The sequence below is a fragment of the Leiobunum rupestre genome, chromosome 1 (assembly GCF_980474605.1).
Source record: "Leiobunum rupestre chromosome 1, qqLeiRupe1.1.hap1, whole genome shotgun sequence".
Classification (NCBI taxonomy): Eukaryota; Metazoa; Arthropoda; class Arachnida; order Opiliones; family Sclerosomatidae; genus Leiobunum; species Leiobunum rupestre.
The window spans coordinates 79,924,339-79,941,083 of record NC_143384.1 but is presented as its reverse complement, the minus strand read 5'-3'; the positions used below and the strand labels follow the sequence as shown (position 1 = coordinate 79,941,083).

General features: G+C 36.5%; 1 long non-coding RNA gene across 1 annotated transcript; it reads right to left on the bottom strand.

Moving 5' to 3' along the window:
* Positions 1-13,005: 13,005 nt before the first annotated feature.
* LOC149966760 (uncharacterized) lies at positions 13,006-14,550 on the bottom strand. Its single transcript, XR_016480432.1, has 3 exons — positions 14,433-14,550; positions 14,061-14,148; positions 13,006-13,330 (listed from the first exon to the last, which is right to left on the bottom strand). It is a non-coding gene; the product is annotated as an uncharacterized LOC149966760 (long non-coding RNA).
* Positions 14,551-16,745: the final 2,195 nt, after the last annotated feature.

Sequence of the window (16,745 nt, the reverse complement as noted above, 5' to 3'; positions counted from 1 at the left end):
TCACAAAACAGGATGTTGCTTTTCATAAAACAGGATGTTGCTTTTCATAAAACAGGATGTTGCTTTTCATAAAACAGGATGTTGCTTTTCATAAAACAGGATGTTGCGTTTCATAAAACTGTATGTTGCTTTATATGACACAGTACGTTGATTTAAATAAAACGGTACGTTGCTTCACATCAAACAGCATTTTGCTTTAAATGAAACATAACGTTTCTTCAATGCAAAACAGCACGTAGCTTTAAATGAAAAAGTACGTAGCCTTAAATGAAATATTACGTCGCTTTTCATAAAACAGTACGTAGCTCTAAATCAAACCGTTTGTTGCTTCAATCGAAACAGTATATATCAATGCCATCAAAACATTATGTTCCTTCAAACAAATTAAAAATATGTGTAATTCTTAATATACTGCTATTATATTATATTATATTCACTTCAGACCATACTATATACGGAGATTTATCACTTTGGGAAAAAAATCATAGATGACGTTGCGTGACGTTGCAGTCAGAGCCTTTTCACACGTGCGTTTTGAGACTTAACCCCTAAACTAGGCAAGATCGAGTTATTAAGCTCGTTTTTACACATTTTATTTATAATAGCAGAAATAAATTGTTTTGATAAACAGGGCCTAAACAAATTCCCCCCCCCCCACTCGAGAACAAAAACTACTATGCTAAGAATTTCGCTTCTACTAGTAAAACACACTTTGGGAATTAAAACAGATTAAAAGAACCAAATTTTTGAGAAGTTAGCCTAACTGACGTGCGAAGTCGCTACGGTCTTGGTGGCCATCTCTTATTTTGTTCCAGAAACAAAAACCACAGACTTCCGGCTTAATCGGAGCGCAGCTTAAACGTTATCGAATTAAGGCTGTTACCCCAAGACATGTAGCAATTTACGTTAAACTAGAATAATTGAGCAATCGATCTAGCTCCGATTTCATTAATTTATTTGTAGTCAATATCAGATGAACGCAGGCATAGTTTGGGTACTAGACTTCCTGTGCGCGTCAACGTGAATTGAACTGAAAACTTCCAGGCATTTTTAAGCGGAAGTACAATATTTCGAGTGGCGATCAAGTGGCGTAGCCAAGACCCTTCACCCCCATATTTACTATATTATTTGATAGAAATATAGGGCCTCTGAAGCCCGGAGGCCCTCCACTGGGCGACAAAGATTGGGCCTACAGACTTTACGAACAGGTTAGCTGACACTCCTTATCTTTCCTTCGTGTTAATCTATTACCATAAGCTTATACAAATAAATGCGCGGATCGCCACCAACAATCAACATTATCATTATTGATCTATATCTTATCTCCGTTCAGAATTAGAATTTGATACGTCAAATACGCAGTGGCACGATGCATAGACGCCCTGGGCTCCGGAGGCTGGGGGTGTGCCAAATTCAGTGGCGGCGTAAGGGGGGCGAGGGGGAGTTTCGCCCCGGGTACCAGGGTAGCTAGGGTTGCCATCGGAGAAGCTCGAGGGGGGGGGGGTGCAAATCAGAACAATTAAACTTGCAAAACGAAGGACCCGTGAAAACTTCTGCACGGTCCTGGGGGGCATCACAAAACATTGCCGCCCCGGGGAACCCAGCCTTCTTGAGCCGCCACTGGCCAAATTATGACTGATAATGAACAAGTTTCGTTTGGAAATAAAATTTAGTGAAAATGCTAGCTACAGCCCTGGGTTAGTGATGGCCCACTGCCATACTTTTTCAGACATAATTGCTGCCAGTAAAATTAATTTATCCAACAAATACCCAACTTGTTTTTTTTTCTTTTATAGTCTCCTCAGAATTGCTTTATCATCCAACTAAACTGACTGTAATAAAATTAGATAAAATTTATCTTTAATATTTCCATGCAAATTCACCCGTCTTACAGGTAAATGCAAACAGTAACCAATCGAATGCTCTCCCTAATTACATTTCTTAAATTGTCACAGTCATATTCATTACTGTAAAGTATAAAAATATAATGTTATCGGCAAAGTGTGACTCAGTTCAATAACTACTTAATTCATTACACTATGTAATGTTTCATTCGGGTGTAAGTACCAAAACTACGTAACATGAAAATATGTTTTTGTCTTAAATTGGGATATCACAACACATGTTTAAATCGCGTAATGGTGTGAATATGACAAACTGGTATGATAATATAACATCAATTTGAACCACTGTAAAAATGCAATAATAATAATAATAATAATATTTTATTTTAGTTTCATCTATGCAAATACATCAATAGGGCAGGCCAAGTCGTTATACGACTTTTAGGCCGCATCGCAAATTTAGGAAGACAAAGAAGAAAAAAATGAAAAAAAAAATTACTTAGAACTATACATGAGATTGAATATATTCACGGATATGGGTCTTAAACATATTTAGATTAATGGTAGAAGGGGGATTTAAATGGTTATATATTTTCACGGATCTACAGAATATGGAATTCAATTTTAACTCGGTACGGGCAAAAGGGACATTTAATATTATTGGTTTTCGAGTGAAATATCTTGCCAGCTCACTAGACTGAAATGGATTATAAGTAAGACCGTGCAGACATTTAAATATAAAAATTAAACAAAAATAATCATAAATTTGAAAAACATTCAGAATATTTAGAGCTGTGAAAATAGGAGAGGTATGTGCTAAATATGATGTGTCTTCGATAATTCTAAGGGCTCGTTTTTGGAGGCGAAAAAGTCTGTTTAGATTATGGATGGAGGTATTTCCCCAAATACTTATACAAAAGACTAAATGACAGTAGAACAGGGAATAGTACAGTTGTAGGCGAAGTTTTCTATCAAAAATTTTGCGGTTTTGGTGTAACAGGTAGATACCATACGAACATTTTTTGGATAGTTGGTCAGTATGGTAGTTCCAGTTCAAGGACGGGTCGTACCAAACACCGAGATATTTATAGGCATTTACTTCCTCTAAATGTGTTTGTCCGATCATTATTGCGTTATTTTTAGTACGACTTTTATTAATGTTGGTAAATATCATATATACAGTTTTATCTTTATTTAGCTCTAGAGTATTATTTTGCAGCCATTTATCAATTTTGTTTAGAATAGTATTGGTGTTTAGTATAAGTTTTTCTAGATCCGGGCCGCCATTTAGACATATAGTATCATCGGCGTAAAGGGTGAGGGTATCTTTGTCATCTATTGTTACTAAGTCGTTAATAAAAAGGTTAAATAGTAGGGGCGACAGTATAGAACCTTGAGGGACACCATGATAGACATATCTTATTTCGGATATTTCGTTGTTCAACTTTGTTTGACTAGTTCGAAGATTTAAGTAGGACTTTATCCAATCATGAGTTCTACCTCTTATGCCCATTAGTCTTAGTTTTTCCAGAAGTCTATCGTGGTTCAAGGAATCGAAAGCCTTCTTTAAATCTAGAAAAACTGCTATTGCATAGTTACTGGTGTCTAGGAAGTCTGTAATTTTTTTATAAATCTGAATGTTAGCTGATTCAACGTTCGATCCCTGTCTAAAACCAAATTGTTTATTTGATAACAATCGGAATTTGTTTGAAAAATTTACTAATCGGTAGTAGAAGCATCTGTCAAATATTTTGGCAAATATCGATAGAATTGAAATTGGTCGATAATTAGTGGGTACATTTTTATCGCCTTTTTTGTGAATTGGGATTATAATCGATTTTTTGAGGCGATCAGGGTATTGTCCAAAGGAGAATGACATATTAATTAATAAAGTAAGGGGGTAAATCAAATGGAGAGCTGCTAATTTAATAATTTTAGGAGAAATTTCATCGAAGCCGGGAGCTGAATCGGCTTTTAAGTTATTAAGAATTTTAAGAATTTCGACTTCATCCGTATCTAGTAGAACCATCGAATTGGTTATATGTTGAACACTAGATAAATTATCATTCGGGGGATTATTATTAGAATCAGGTACAAAGGGGGGATTAAAAAAAGAATTAAAATTGTTTGGGGTGTTTTGTACTGGGGTATCATTTCTCTTTTTACCTTTACCTAGTAAATCGTTTATAAGCCTCCACGATTGTTTGGGACTATTTTGCGTGGCTATCAATGAGTTTTTATAAAAGTTGATACGAGCGTTCCTTATCAGGTTATTGCAGTGATTTCTTGAAATTTTGTAGTTGTGCAAGCTCTCCTCATTTTGGTTATGGTTGTATTTGTTTTTAAACCATTATCAACCTCCAATTGAAACCACTATCGACCCCTCTGGTTACGGCCCTGTTTGGAAACACTATAAACTGGTTTTAAAACAGCAACCAACGGTTCAGTAAATCCGTCAATACGTGGTAGATTAAACCGAGGTTTAAGGCTAGGCAAGAGTCACCGCCTTCAAAATTTCGTCTACTTTAAAGATACATTGTGAACGAACCAATGGATGAATAGTTATGAAACTAGCTTTTAAATAAACCTTGAAACCTATTTCAAGTCATATTTGTAATTCACTGATGACAAAATTCGCAAAAAGTATTAATATCGTTCCGAATTACAACGTACTTTCTAAAGTCTCATTTTGCTTTCTAATACGCGCGTTGACAACGCAAACTTTACCTAGACGAACAGCTGTTCGATTATCTAAATGACGCGTTAAAAATATTATTTTAGAACGTTATAAAGCATTAAAGGATTTTTCAAGACTATTTTACATAACATTTAAGTTCATATAAACGGGAAAAAATGTCAGTGGAATATTTCGAATACCATTTGGTAGGTTAATTAACGTTTAATTATCACCAACTTTACATTAATTTCAATGGGAGTGGGTAAAAACTTTTAACCAAGTTACGCGTGATCTCACCATGAGAGGCGCTGCGTGTCATTTTCGTTTGAAACCGACAAAGCGTATTGGTTGAAAAGGCGGTGTTTCGGTTTATTCAATATTTAAAAATTAAAAATAGCAGAAACTTTCTCCGTTTTTTAAATTTACACGAATTTCTATTGGTTGAAAAGGCGATGTTTCGGTTTATTAGGCCTTGGTCGAATACTTCTTCAATATTTAAAAATTTAAAATAGCAGAAAGTTTCTCCGTTTTTTAAACTTTCCAAAAAGGTATTAATCGACTTTCTATTATGAACGGTTTTTGAAACATTTGAAAAACAAAGTGTCCAGAAACTTTTGTCCGGGACTACACATGCCTAGATTTATTGAAGTTAAGTATGCTCAAATTGGAAATTATTTCACATTTCTGTTATTCAGTCCAATCAATATTTACTATCTTGTTCATTAAACCGATGAGTTTCGGGTTGACTTCAGCTTTTATTTTAGTATTATTAGTACTAATTTTGGCTAAATATCCGAAACCAAAGAGGAAGGTTTAGGTTATAAAACTAACACTAATCAGTTTGAGAAAAAAAACAGATCCACGTACCTTTGGAAAATAAAAGTGTAGCTTGGCAAGATGATGGATATTTTACATTTAACAAAAAAATGTGCTGAAAAATAGTGTCAAGGCGGAAATAAAATCATGACCTGGAAAATGGTCGTTTATAATTTGCTTGTCGACGCTAACCATGAACTCCGATGCTAGTCCAACAACCATATTTAAACCTATATTAAATACAGAATAAAATATATGGGTTTAAAAAGTATAGCACTAACCAAGACGAAATAAATGTCTATAAAGATTTAAAAATCAGTTTGTGTTACTTTAGGATCTAATTTATAAAACTTAATTAAAGGGCTGTATTGTTCTCACAATTTATGCTAATTTTAAAACGTAATTCTTACTTCTCTTTTTTATTATTCATATAATATTAAAATAATTCTATACCTAAAATAATGAGAGATGGATGAGGAGGATTTTTTTTTCAGTGAGATCTTTACCAGTCCCAGACTAAATATTGAAAAATACTGTTTTATGTGTTTCTGGTTAAGTTTTTTTTAACCAGGGTATCTCGGAAAATATCACTAAATAAATTAACTATCACTGACCAAAGGTTACCGAATTGATGTTTGTAAAAGTGTAACAAATTATTAACTTTTTCAGTAATCGGTAAATTTAATTTTTGAGATTTGATAGTCATTTTCCTGTAAATTTGAGAAACACTGAAGCTGTATATACTTGATTTAGGGTTTGTCTCGCACAGTCTGATTTTCCCCATCGTCAGCCCCGCTCGTTATACAAAAAAATTTCAATCCTTGTTTAATTTTAAAATTTTACTGTTCTCAACAATATATATTTTTGCACGTTGTTTAGGTTCCGTTTATAAATGCCCCCCTCCCTTTTCTCCATTTCATTAGCTTTTATTTGATCGGCGTATTCCTCTTTGTTTTTACTCACGTTTTTTTACACGTGTTGCCGCGTGGTCCTCGCGCACGCTGTGTTTCAAATTTATCATTTTCTTAAAACCTTTAAATTGTTAATTTTATTTTCGCCTCGAAGGCATATGTGCCGAAGTACCGCGTTTATCCCCATTAACAAGTCGGCCCAGGCCGTAATATTAGTTCCACATCAGTGTATTTGAATGGGCAAAGCCATACACCTTTAGTAGACACAGGTAGGCAAACTAATACAAAGCTTTTGAGGCTTTGTGATTTCTTATCGTTGGATATATAAATTGCCACCCTAAGTGAAAGGGTGGATGCCGCCCACCATCAGGAGACCCGGGTGGGCAAACTAATATAAAAACTGTTGAACCCATGTGATTTCCTATAGTTAGATATACTATTTACCATCCTATGTTAAAGAGAGGCCACCGCCCACCCTCAGGATACACGGGTGGGCAAACCAATTCATAAGCTGTTGAGGTCATTTGATTTCCTATCGTTAGATAGACGTAAAGTATCAAAGGTGAAATAGGTAAGCAAAACACGACAAACATAATTTTTTTAAATTATTGAAATTAGTGGAAAAAGGATTTAAATAAATTCTTAAACTGGGATTCAAATATGTTTATTTTAGGAAATTTATGTCAAACATTTGGGTATGGTTCAAACACCAAAATTCCTATTATTGCACAAATTAAAAAAAAAGATACCCTTGAATGTAATTAAGCTTAAGTCCGACTGCTTTGGATTTTTTGGTCTCCCATATTCTAAGTACATAAATTCATTCTTGATTAATGCATATTGGTTTTGACTTAACTTGCAAGGTAATTTGACAAAAAGCTATATTTTAAATTTCGATCTATTTGTGGTAGAGCTATAAACGGGTAGTCTTTACGTGAACTTGTAAGTTAATATACCTAAGTTTTGCGAATGGTATACGGCAAAGATTATCGTAATAAAAATTTACCTTCATAGATATAAAACTACATATGCCCGAATGCCCCTAGTTTTTGGATGAGTATGGGAGTCCAATAATTAATAATGGCGGTACGTAAGTGTGTGAAGGGAAATAGAGTCTTCAATGCTTTAACTTTTTAAGCGTACGCGTGTTCTTAATAATATAATACCTTCTCCCGATAGTGACTTCAATTTATAATTGTTTCTCTATGGTTCTACTGCTTTTATTACCCAAAAGGAAGTTAGTCAGTGTGAATTGAACTCGTAGTTTGTCTTGAACCTTTTGTTTGGTGTAACGAGTGATGAAGTTTTTTAATGTCTCTTGTTGATTTATTTAAATAAGAAAATAAGTATCTCATTGTGGGGCTTTTAGAGCATTTATAAGTACATATGGGGAAGAGGGCATTTAAAATTTTCGAGCTCGTTTGTTCGAGTACTCACTTTCGAGCGAGGCATCTTAAGCGAGTGTGCCCACTTACCACTGCTCACCACCCGAACATTTAAAATTTTCAAGCTCGTTTATTCGAGTACTCACTTTCGAGCGAGGCATCTTAAGCGAGTGTGCCCACCTACCACTGCTCACCACCCGAACATTTAAAATTTTCGAGCTCGTTTATTCGAGTACTCACTTTCGAGCGAGGCATCTTAAGCGAGTGTGCCAACCACCCACCACCCGACGCGAAGTTTGAGGTTCACTTGACCTTAATCTCCGAAAATATACGTAAAATAAGGCGTAAAAACGGACGAGAATTTCGAAAACTTAACTAGCCAACTCCCTCCGCGTCGCTAAAACTGACCAGAATACAGCAGAAGTTCCGAACAAATTTTAGTAAGCTTCCAGTGGTCGAGAGCGTAAAGGCGTCATTAATCGGAGTTTTTGACTGTGAGTTCGAATCCCGGTTTCGCCAAAACTGCAAATTATTTTCGCAGCGCCATCTGCCGTGTCGTTGCTTTCCACACCATACAAACAAACAAACACACAACACTTAACGACAATCCGTCCATAGCAATAGTCCCACTTCGATATATATATCTCGATGTGGAACTAAAAACGGTCTTTCATACCTTTGTCGTGGTTTATTTGCTATATTTCGACCGTTGGTGGTTTTTCCAATGTATATATTACAAACCAAATGCTAATTTTCCATTTAATATAAGGTTTACTTTACATGAATTACTCTTTGATATACAGGGTGTTTTTTTCTCGAAAAAGTTGAAATTTGTACTGTACATTATACGTGCCGGGGGACACTGTCTACCAAAATTGCATGTAAATCCAAAAATATTTTCACGTTTTTTGAAAAATTAAATTTTAACCGCTTGGTGCTGTAAGAAAATTGTCAAAGAGAAAATTGTAGAGCGTCACCGAAAACGTACAAATAGCGTTGGCGCAAAAAAATAAAACGTCTTTTTCACTGAAAAAATTCGACTTGAAAATGTGACAAGTTGGTCAAGCTAAAATAACTTTTTTTGAATTCCATTGGGAGTGTAGTGTAACTTTATGAAAGTCAGAAATTTGTAAATCTGGTGTTTAATGCAATAAACACCGCTGTAAAATCGAGGAGAAAATGGCGAAGAAGGTATTACACAATTTAATTTCGTAGGATGAAAAATGCGAATTTTTTGAAAAAACAGACATTTTATTCTTCTACTTACAAACAAAATTTATAAGTACATTTCGAAAATTCCACCTTAGGCTGCGATGCAGGCTTGGCGCGAACAATCATATTGTCGAAGGTGGCTTGAATCATTTCCGGGGTTACTTCCCGGCAGCGCTTACAATTCGTTGACGCAGCTCTTCAAGGGTCTCAACCGGAGTGGCGTACACCTTGTCCTTGACGAAGCCCCAAAGAAAGAAATCCAACGGAGTCAGATCGGGCGACCTTGCTGGCCAGTGTACGGGACCGTTTCTCCCTATCCATCGTTGTGGAAATTCGTGAGGCGTTTTAGAACGTATGTCCTAGGTAGGTCTACGAGCGAGTAAAGCCCGTCGCACACTGGACGGTTGCTCATCCTAGCAACCGTTGCTGGCACCGCCAACGTTGCTCGACAATACATCGCACATAACAATAGCCTAAACTCGCGCTGACGCTGGCGACCTGCTGTTCGGACGAACGTACGTTTCGTACCGACTTCAACTTGCCTCAGCGTTGCCAACCTGATCGAATAGAATTATCGTACCAACACCCGAAAATTATCGTATTTCAGTTCTATTTATCGTACGCTTAAAAAAAATCTAGAGGTCTGACTAGCGAGTAGAAAAGGGGGGCGAAATTAAAAGAGGGAACGGTTCTTCTCTCTCTTTAGACATAGATGAATAGAGAATCACAGGCAGCGTTGCCATACGTACTATAATTATGGTTCAAATACCATTTTGCATTTATTATAAATGGTACTATTTTTTTTAGAGCGTACTATAATTTAGCGTCAAAACTGGTATTTTTCAACAACGTACATAACAAAAACTCATTCCTAATGAATTATCGTACAATTGTCAATATCGTACGTTGTAATATAGTACATCCTACTGAATTATCGTACCACTGCCGATATCGTACGTTGTAATATCGTACATCCTACTGAATTATCGTACAATTGCCGATATCGTACGTTGTGATATCGTACATCGTACGGAAGGTGAAATTATCGTACAAAACGATAATTATCATACAGGTTGGCAACGCTGACTTGCCTGAACATTTTGACGCTCCTCTCAACTTCGGTCTCTGACGTCACTACATTCCTACTCTTTTTATCCATTGAGCATATGGGGAAAGGGGTACACTAGATTTTCCCGCCAAAAAGAGAGATTGCACCACGCCACGAAACACGTGGAGTTTTCTTTTTGTTGAATTTAATTATAATCAGCTGGCTTATATTGTATAATGAGGGGCGTGAAAATGCAATGAACGATGAGAATTTATTTATTTCCATTACAAAGGTCTAAAACAATTTCGTAAAATATAATTAACCCTTTAATAACCCGATTTTTTCATATTTATAATATAATAAACTCACACCTACTTTAAATTTCTAAAACATCACAAAATAATGATAATAATGATAAATGAAATCAAAATAGCTATACGAAACGATATTTATGCCCGCGCGACAGACACGACGGATACCAAAACAAACGACTGCGCGCGCATCCGATGGTGTTCCTGTTTTCTATAGTAGCGGCCTGCTAGTGTGCGATTCGCCGAAAATGAAGCCAACGTCAGCGCCAGCGTTCTTTTGCGCTGACGACAAAAACCTGTTTTGAAAAAAAATGATATCCGGCGCCAGCGTCCACTGGAAGAAATCTTTTTCTAGTGTACGGCGGGCTTAAGTCAAAGAGAGAAAATTGCGCCAGGTGATAGACCAAATATAGGCTAACGTTTCTTGTATTGTAGTCTACTACTCTATAGTGAGACTAGTTCTCAGTACAACTTACCCGGTGTAACGTTTATTAACATTACTAGTTATATATTTATGAACGACCCCTTTCTAGAATATTCGCCATGGCTCTGGCTCACACAATCGGCCGGCCGATATATCGGCTAATCGTGGCCGATAATATCGGCCGATATTAACAAAGTTACCTATCACAATATTATGCTTTTTTGTTTACTCTCGTAACCACCTGTTAAAAAATGATATGATCTATGGCTTTTGGAGTCGAAAAACCACTTATGATTCCTGACCGTTTTGGACGCGAATAATTATTTCCTACAACAGCGATCAACTGGCCTTTTTAAAAGGAAATGTAAGGTTGTGGCAATAAATGTTTTCCATTAATTAGTTAGTTGAGTATCGCCTTTTTTAAAGTTTTTCCTGAAAATATTTTTCTAATACTAGAAGTATCGGCTAATATCAGCCTCGCTTCAGCCGATATTGGCCGATACCGATATTTGAAAAATTAGCCGATATATCGGTGCATCCCTACCAATTACTAATTAAGACCAATGACCACCCTTTTTTTGTGTTTTGTGACTTTTAAATTCCAATACTAATATCGAAATAATTAAATTTCGTTAGAATGGTAAAATCAGTTTCGTTCTTTTATATTTTTAAATAATGTCAGCACTTTTTCCATTATATTTAACTAACCCCTAGACTAACGAACTAATTTAACTTAATTATTATATCCCATATAAAAAGTGCTACACCGGATAAGATTCGTTATAAACTTATAATACCTACATGGAGCCTTGTAGGGAAACGAAAATTTTAGGTAGGGCCAAGGGCTTTAATTTTTTTTATCGCGAATTTCTAGGTAGGGCCAAGCCAATTCTAGGCAGGGCCGTACCCTACCGCCCCCCCCTGAAGACGGCCCTGCATTCGAACGATATATCATTTACTCTTGTAGCCCTAACCGTTGAAGTGATATGCATCGGCATCGTAGGCAACGGCTACACTGTACGTGAGACTATTACACACAAATCCTTATTATTGTGTGCAAAAACACTTTATACCTTTATTTAAAACGTAAAATAAAATGTTTCAATATTTATCTCGAGAGCAGACACTATTTTATTTATAATAGTTCCGAAATTCGCTCTTGCCCCTGAAAAGTCCGTTTTTACCCCCCGAACATGTGCCTTCCCCCCCAGTGAGAGAAATCTGCCCCGAAACAGAAGTCAACCTTTGGAGATAGCGTGGTAGAAGGCAGCTCGCGAAGTGTCCTTCAGAAATACGTCGATGGTGAGACGAGCCGTCTTCCGAAGAAGATGAGAGTGAGATAAGACTCACCGATCATGGAGCGTGGCATGAGACCTTGTTTTCACGAAACCAAATTTTTGTGTCGAGATAAACTAGTTTTATTGATCAAAATCCCTATAGTCAAACCATGAAAATTTACTTTCGTTCACTTTTTAAGTTTCATAAATATTACCAGTGTTCTGGGTATCACACGTGCACAAACATAGGGACAACTGATTTTCATATGCAAAAAATATATTGAGAAAAAGTATTTTGCATGTAAAAAGTTTAAAAAATTCCTGTCTCATTGAAAAAAATTACTTCCGTGAATTGCTTTTAAATAATCAGCTAGCTAGGCTTATACCCATGGCAGCACCTTCTAAAGTCCCAAGTCATCAAGCGACTTTATTTAAAGCCATTAATTCAGGTGGCCGGGTTACAATGCGGATGAGGGTGGTGGCAAGCCCTTAAGGCCACGCGAGCCAACAGCTCCCTACACTAACTATTGGTTATGGAAAACCCTTTAAACCAGTGGATTTATGGTTTTTTATCCCAAAATGAGTTTCCCGCAAAGGAGTTATCGATGGCGCAGCTTCAATAAAACGTTGTAACATACACATGTTACCGCAACTCGAAAAAGTGGCGTTTCTTTTATGTTAACTCAAAAGTAAAATTGGCACATGTCTTACCAAGTTTCTGTTAAAAAGATGAAGCGTTATTTGTAAAAAATTACCATATAAATTATTTATAACTTTTTAATTTTCATCGAATCGTATGATATCGAAACGTCTTTCGCCAAAGCGACCTTCGCGCTAAAATCTCCAAAAGTGGAGGAATAAAGACCAATTTCGATTCCGACCACCACACATGGTTTTCTCCAAATACAATCTTAATTTTTCACCGGCGAAGATGATGGATCGTGGTTAAATAATAAGTTTTTAAACCGGAAAATATTTAAATTTTATGGAATATCAGAAATTCTGGTTGACTAGTACCTTTTTTAGTTATAGAAACTAAAATAGAAAAAGTTCCCGGATCTGATTAAAGTTTGTAATGGGAGGAAGTAGATGGTAAGAAAAACAGTATCTTCATTTACTTTATTGAAGTGTCATATTTATATTCATTACATCTTCAATTATACTTCGTTTAACAAAATCGCGTTAAGTTACGAACGGCACGTCCTTGCCGCGTAAGCAACTGATAGAAAGGAATACACTCTTTAGGGCAATTGTTTAAGCGATGGACGCAGCTCATTTCAAAAGCGTTCGTGTAATCGCACCTGCAACGATTTGGGCAAGGCTTAGCCTTTTCAGCTTGAAAGCATTTAGAAGTGTTTCTGCATATAATTTCCTTATTGACTGGGCAATCTATGTTTTGACATTGCTCAATTCCTTTTGGACATACTGGAAAATAAAAAACAAAAGATTCATGTGACACTTGATTTGTGAACATTTAAAAAGCCCGTATTTATCTGAATTTCTGTCGTTTCGGGCTCACTCTATTTTTATTTACAATTAACTTGACATGACCTCATTTCAAGTCTTTAAGTGGTTTTAGACAAGTTTTTACGTGAAAAAGTGCGCCTTCAGTAACTTTAAAATATTCTTAACCCAGCAAGTTACTAAATATCCCGGTCATAAATAAACCTAAGATGTAGTTAAATACGCGACGCAACTATAAGGCCGTGCGAGGTTACTGATTAGCATTGACCTACGACAGTCGTCGTGGCACACGGATTAGAGGTCAAAATCTTCCAAATGATGGTCGGTCGCCTTTCGAGCTCACTCAATTATTTCAGTGTCTGAAAAACAAGTCTCTTTATTTTCAGTTCCCAGTTTTCTTCATACCTAGTTAAAAGGGGGAAGGAACTTCATACCTTTATTAGTTAATTTATATCCCCCCTCTGGCAGCCATGCTTGAGTTGACGCTTCTAGCAAATAACGTGAACAAGATTTGCTGTAAATCAGTTAGCTGTAAAAATGTGACTCGCGTGATTTTCAATATCACGGGTGAGCCACTGAATTGTAGTTCAATTCATGGATAAAATTATTAAAACATGTCAACACTGATGTTGATATAAAAGCGAGATAATTCATAATAATGGTACGACTTTAAAAAAGCACGCTGTTTTACCATCAGTCGATTTGAGCTCTCTTCCCTGTGTATTCAGAAACAAAAACAGGACGAATAAAAGACCAAAAAACACTTTTAACATCATTTTCTGTCAATAGAAAAAAGGTTTTTTAAAAATAATCCCGCAAATTTATTAAAAAAATTACGATAAAATTAGCGAATTTAGGGTTTAGCTTTTTGTCCTTCTTGGACTAATCTACTTATTCGCTAATTTTATCATCCTTTGCAATAAAGTCCATAGCCGTGGTTCCTTTTAACTTAAAAAAAAACTATGTCATAAAATTTGCTATTGTAAATTACACTTTTTTTACAGATGTCTTAAATTAATACTTTCAATAATATGTAATCAAATGAAGTTATTTGAAAACCAACCATATTTACTACTTAAAATAAAAGACGTCCAGGGAATAACGTAGCAAACGGCTAAAAATGACTGCTTCCTGATAAATATACACCGCTTTCAACCGCAACTGGACACGTATGATATTCTACCTTCTACTTATAAGCCACGGGCTTTCTTTATAATTAATGATAGCCTAACAAACGATTTTACAATTAAGTGTCAAGACAATCGAGTTATATATCACCTCTCATTAATGAAGCTGTTGAAAACATTACAATGGACAATAATATGGAAATAATATACTATCCCTAGAAGCTCAGGTGTACGTTAAACTCTATGATGCTGAAAGCTATTGACGGGATGAATTGTTAATAAGTCGTTTAAACTGGAGCATTGAAATAAATTCTCAGAATAACTCGACGTTCAATAACGCGAACTTGAAAAATTAAATTAACGATCGACCTAAATAATATTAAAACACGAGGTCTTTTAAAAACTTCAAATGGGCTACTATTTTATTAGTTGGTTTGTTCTTTAATTAATTGCAAACGATGGAGACGACGTGCGTGGAATTTAATTACATTTACCTCATTTTTAACGAAATACTTGCCGTATCTTTAACGCTCATTTTATTTCAACGCTCGTAGACTTCCAGTTGACGTTGTGACACATACCGCATGAAAAAGACCAATGCCGCACACCCAGGAAATCATTGACTGCGAATGGTCTGGGTTCGAAACCTGGGTGGCGCATTTGTTTTTAATCAATAGAGAAACGCTAAATTAGAATTTCTTCGATGCAATAATTTCAATTTCAATTCTATTTCAATTAAACCAAAATTTCGTACTCTATTAAATACGCTTCCGATAAAGCTGAAGGTCTAATTTTCAATAAGGCGTAACAAGTGTCGGTGGTTCTGTGGTAGAACGTCCGCCTGTCAAGCAGGAGGTCTAGGGTTCAAATCCCGCCCGATGCGATCGCAATTTGATACTAAGACGAATACCGTGTACAACTGGTGGAAACCCTACCATTGGACGTTGAGAGGTAGCATTACACTCAGCACTCGGTCCGTCCCAAAGTCATTAAGAAGAAGTTGGAGAGAAAACGCCCATATAAACACAACAGACTCAACATGCACAACCATCAGAACACAAACTCAACACTCACAACCGTCATAACACGAACTCAACATCCACAACAATCATAACACAAACTCAACACCCACAACACGAACTCAACAGTCACGACCTACAACGTAACAATAACGAAATATCCGGTGAGCGTTGACAGAAAAAGACCAACGCGTCTTTTCTCTCCAACTTCTTCTTAATGACTTTGGGACGGATCGAGTGCTGAAGGTTACGATAAACGTCTCAACGTCCCAATGGCAGGGTTTCCACCACTTGTTTACGGTATTCGTCTTAGAATCAACTTGCGATCGCATCGGGCGGGATTCGAACCCGAGACCTCCTGCTTGACAGGCGGACGTTCTACCACAGAACCACCGGCACTTGTAACGCATTATCGAAAATTAGACCTTCAGCTTTATCGGAAGCGTTTATTACAAATTAACAGAGTATTAAATTTCGGTTTTTATTAAATAGAACGAAATTTCGTGTTCCATTTAAATTATTGCAAGTAATTCTAATGTAGCGTATTCTCTGTTGATTACAAACGAAAGCGCCGCCCAGGTTTCGAACCCGAGAGTGTCATTCCTTGATTAAAATGCCTTTAAAAAATTCAATGGGAAAATAGAAATCATGTCAAAATTTAAAACATTTAAATAAAAAAAATCCTTGAAACTCGGGAATTTTTTAAATAAACATTATAGATGGGGCCTCTAATTCAGGCTGGGCCTACGTACAGAAAATCCCTGGTGGGGCTACTGGCCTGAAACGAAGCCCAATTACCAGCCCACACCGGACCGAAGTCGGAGGTGGAGATATACCATAAGGTATACTATACCCTTGAGTTTCAACAAAATCAGTGATAACCAAAATGAGTAGTTTCCTTGTAAGTGTAATGCGTGTTGAGAAATGCAGCCATCAAATATGCTAATAACGACACGATCAAAGCAATTGTACAATGCGGTATAAATGTAAAACTGTCAGATAATCAGAAGTGACATTGTCAATTTTTGCGGAAGATATCTGAACCCAATACCGTCGCAAAACGGAAAAAGAGTGGGTTTTTACCGCTACTCTCAGCACCACTTCCTTCAATTGGAAGCAGTGCAGCAGGCACCACTATAAGTAGAGCTATCAAAAATGTCCTAGCTTTGCTAGTTCACCGCCCGACGAAAAGTGGGGACTGTCAAACAGGTTTCTAAGCCTTTGTTGCGC